Here is a 4,776-nt window from a genome sequence, read left to right as displayed (position 1 = left end):
CTGAGTTCCCGGGTCTGTACCCCCGCTGTGCCCATTATGAGGAGCTCCCCCCATCCCTGTGCTGAGTTCCCGGGTCTGTACCCCCGCTGTGCCCATTATGAGGAGCTCCCCCCATCCCTGTGCTGAGTTCCCGGGTCTGTACCCCCGCTGTGCCCATTATGAGGAGCTCCCCCCATCCCTGTGCTGAGTTCCCGGGTCTGTACCCCCGCTGTGCCCATTATGAGGAGCTCCCCCCATCCCTGTGCTGAGTTCCCGGGTCTGTACCCCCGCTGTGCCCATTATGAGGAGCTCCCCCCATCCCTGTGCTGAGTTCCCGGGTCTGTACACCTGCTGTGCCCATTATGAGGGGCTCCCCCCATCCCAACTGTACACAGATTTCTAGTAGCAGTGAGCCGGTTCCCTTTTGGGGGTCATTCTGTACACAAGCAGCATACAGGACACCCCGATTTCTTTCTTTGATTATCCGGAACCTCCAGTTGTAGGGATCAGGTCTTCTGTTTCCGACTTCTGAGAAAGATGACGCTCGGGAATGTCAATCATGCCGGCGATCCTCTGCAGTGACACCGCGGGGGGAGTGCGTTCTGTATGTGGTCAGGCCTTAAAGGAGAACTATGCGGTCAGGGCTTTTCCCCATAGTTCTCCTTAGGGTAACGGGAGGACACAAACTAGCGTCCTCCCGTCACCCTAAGCTCAGTATATAGGGAGCTGCAGCTCGCGGTATACTGAGACGCCGCAGCCGGAGCGGATCCCGACGTAGATGACGGGATCCGCCCAGCTGCGTGAGTGACAGCTGGCTCCGCCTATCTAGAGGCAGAGCCAGCTGTACCCGCCCCCTCCCCCGTCCGTTCCGCCAGTCAGCGCTGGAGGATCGGAGCAGAGAGCCGTGACAGGATCGAGAGGTGAGCGAGCGCCGGTATGTGTTCTCTCACCTCCCGATCTACTGAGCCGACCTGTGACAGTCTCATTGTCACAGGTCGGCTAGGACTATGAGGTGAGTGAAAAGTACCACCCACCCCCCCTCATAGTTCTCCTTTAAAGGAACTTTCCACCTGCAGATGATATTAATGATCTGGCCTGGTCAGCTCGTTCACACTGCTGTATGTACTATGTGCCTGCGGCAGTGCGGTGGGTTGGATTGCCATTCTTGTTGAGAAGGACCCCATGGCACTAACACCACGCACTGCACTGTACAGGTGTGAATGATCTGCATGCAGCATTTTAGGTGCATTATGGCCCATTGCAAACACATGGGCTTCTTAATGCAACGCATGTGTTCCAACACTATGCTCCCATGTGAACGGGTTAAAGCGCACATGGGCCACCATGCACAGATGGTTCCCTGAAATGCATGCGCTTCAGGGTGCACTTGCAAGATGTGTTGGGGCTCAATTCAAAACGAATGGCACTGCGCCGCACATCTGATGGTGTGGTAACATGCATTGCATCAGTATGATTGGCCCTTTACTTTTATGTCTTCATGCCTTCCATCCCTGAGGGTAACATTTCTCTAGTCTCCAAATTCCTGATGTCACACTATACGGCAACAGTGTCTTGTTTCAGAAAAGCTCCACTTTTTATCACTTGAGCTCCAGTCAGTGACTTTGCCTAGGCTGAGATGATGTCATCAGTCTGCTGCAGGCAGGAGGAAGCATTTCCTCAGTCTCCCCTCCCCCAGTGATCAGTCTGCAGGCAGGAGGAAGCATTTCCTCAATCTCCCCTCCCCCAGTGATCAGTCTGCAGGCAGGAGGAAGCATTTCCTCAATCTCCCCTCCCCCAGTGATCAGTCTGCAGGCAGGAGGAAGCATTTCCTCAATCTCCCCTCCCCCAGTGATCAGTCTGCAGGCAGGAGGAAGCATTTCCTCAATCTCCCCTCCCCCAGTGATCAGTCTGCAGGCAGGAGGAAGCATTTCCTCAATCTCCCCTCCCCCAGTGATCAGTCTGCAGGCAGGAGGAAGCATTTCCTCAATCTCCCCTCCCCCAGTGATCAGTCTGCAGGCAGGAGGAAGCATTTCCTCAATCTCCCCTCCCCCAGTGATCAGTCTGCAGGCAGGAGGAAGCATTTCCTCAATCTCCCCTCCCCCAGTGATCAGTCTGCAGGCAGGAGGAAGCATTTCCTCAATCTCCCCTCCCCCAGTGATCAGTCTGCAGGCAGGAGGAAGCATTTCCTCAATCTCCCCTCCCCCAGTGATCAGTCTGCAGGCAGGAGGAAGCATTTCCTCAATCTCCCCTCCCCCAGTGATCAGTCTGCAGGCAGGAGGAAGCATTTCCTCAATCTCCCCTCCCCCAGTGATCAGTCTGCAGGCAGGAGGAAGCATTTCCTCAATCTCCCCTCCCCCAGTGATCAGTCTGCAGGCAGGAGGAAGCATTTCCTCAATCTCCCCTCCCCCAGTGATCAGTCTGCAGGCAGGAGGAAGCATTTCCTCAATCTCCCCTCCCCCAGTGATCAGTCTGCAGGCAGGAGGAAGCATTTCCTCAATCTCCCCTCCCCCAGTGATCAGTCTGCAGGCAGGAGGAAGCATTTCCTCAATCTCCCCTCCCCCAGTGATCAGTCTGCAGGCAGGAGGAAGCATTTCCTCAATCTCCCCTCCCCCAGTGATCAGTCTGCAGGCAGGAGGAAGCATTTCCTCAATCTCCCCTCCCCCAGTGATCAGTCTGCAGGCAGGAGGAAGCATTTCCTCAATCTCCCCTCCCCCAGTGATCAGTCTGCAGGCAGGAGGAAGCATTTCCTCAATCTCCCCTCCCCCAGTGATCAGTCTGCAGGCAGGAGGAAGCATTTCCTCAATCTCCCCTCCCCCAGTGATCAGTCTGCAGGCAGGAGGAAGCATTTCCTCAATCTCCCCTCCCCCAGTGATCAGTCTGCAGGCAGGAGGAAGCATTTCCTCAATCTCCCCTCCCCCAGTGATCAGTCTGCAGGCAGGAGGAAGCATTTCCTCAATCTCCCCTCCCCCAGTGATCAGTCTGCAGGCAGGAGGAAGCATTTCCTCAATCTCCCCTCCCCCAGTGATCAGTCTGCAGGCAGGAGGAAGCATTTCCTCAATCTCCCCTCCCCCAGTGATCAGTCTGCAGGCAGGAGGAAGCATTTCCTCAATCTCCCCTCCCCCAGTGATCAGTCTGCAGGCAGGAGGAAGCATTTCCTCAATCTCCCCTCCCCCAGTGATCAGTCTGCAGGCAGGAGGAAGCATTTCCTCAATCTCCCCTCCCCCAGTGATCAGTCTGCAGGCAGGAGGAAGCATTTCCTCAATCTCCCCTCCCCCAGTGATCAGTCTGCAGGCAGGAGGAAGCATTTCCTCAATCTCCCCTCCCCCAGTGATCAGTCTGCAGGCAGGAGGAAGCATTTCCTCAATCTCCCCTCCCCCAGTGATCAGTCTGCAGGCAGGAGGAAGCATTTCCTCAATCTCCCCTCCCCCAGTGATCAGTCTGCAGGCAGGAGGAAGCATTTCCTCAATCTCCCCTCCCCCAGTGATCAGTCTGCAGGCAGGAGGAAGCATTTCCTCAATCTCCCCTCCCCCAGTGATCAGTCTGCAGGCAGGAGGAAGCATTTCCTCAATCTCCCCTCCCCCAGTGATCAGTCTGCAGGCAGGAGGAAGCATTTCCTCAATCTCCCCTCCCCCAGTGATCAGTCTGCAGGCAGGAGGAAGCATTTCCTCAATCTCCCCTCCCCCAGTGATCAGTCTGCAGGCAGGAGGAAGCATTTCCTCAATCTCCCCTCCCCCAGTGATCAGTCTGCAGGCAGGAGGAAGCATTTCCTCAATCTCCCCTCCCCCAGTGATCAGTCTGCAGGCAGGAGGAAGCATTTCCTCAATCTCCCCTCCCCCAGTGATCAGTCTGCAGGCAGGAGGAAGCATTTCCTCAATCTCCCCTCCCCCAGTGATCAGTCTGCAGGCAGGAGGAAGCATTTCCTCAATCTCCCCTCCCCCAGTGATCAGTCTGCAGGCAGGAGGAAGCATTTCCTCAATCTCCCCTCCCCCAGTGATCAGTCTGCAGGCAGGAGGAAGCATTTCCTCAATCTCCCCTCCCCCAGTGATCAGTCTGCAGGCAGGAGGAAGCATTTCCTCAATCTCCCCTCCCCCAGTGATCAGTCTGCAGGCAGGAGGAAGCATTTCCTCAGTCCCCCCTTCCCCCAGTGATCTGTCATGCTGGGATTTGCAGTCCCATGGCGGGTGGAAATTTGCTGATCTTTGGATTGTCATGTCATTTATCTTCCCTCTCCGGGGTGGTTCCTCTGCGCAGGCATTGGGTGGGGTTGGATGAAGATTGCGAGCTCTGGATGTCATCCTGGAACCTCAGGGAAATCAGCGCACGAGCCCGGAGCCTTGGAACGGAAAGAATTGTGTGTGTTGTAGTAATTACTTGCACATTGTGCAGGCCGCGCAGGCTCGGGAAGTGTAGTAAGGCTGCATGTTATAGGACAAAGCAATGACTTCTCGGGATGTGGCAGATACACCGCGTATATCTATAACCAAACAAATCCCAAATTATCATGGAATAAAATATTTACAGATCGCAGCAAATATGTATGTGTAGTAAATACTGGCAGTGTGGTGATGTCATGTGACCATCCAGAGCCAATGCAGTGGCAGCTGACAGTGTGATGTCATGTGATCTTCCAGAGCCAGTGTAATGAAAGCTGATAGTATGATGTCATGTGATCACCCAGAGCCAATACAGTGAAAGCTGACAGTGTGATGTCATGTGATCACCCAGAGCCAATACAGTGAAAGCTGACAGTGTGATGTCATGTGATCACCCAGAGCCAATACAGTGAAAGCTGATAGT

Source organism: Nanorana parkeri, unplaced genomic scaffold (genome assembly GCF_000935625.1).
Source record: "Nanorana parkeri isolate BGI_ZX_2015 unplaced genomic scaffold, ASM93562v1 scaffold1592, whole genome shotgun sequence".
NCBI classification, from domain to species: Eukaryota; Metazoa; Chordata; class Amphibia; order Anura; family Dicroglossidae; genus Nanorana; species Nanorana parkeri.
Note: the sequence above shows the minus strand (reverse complement) of the source record.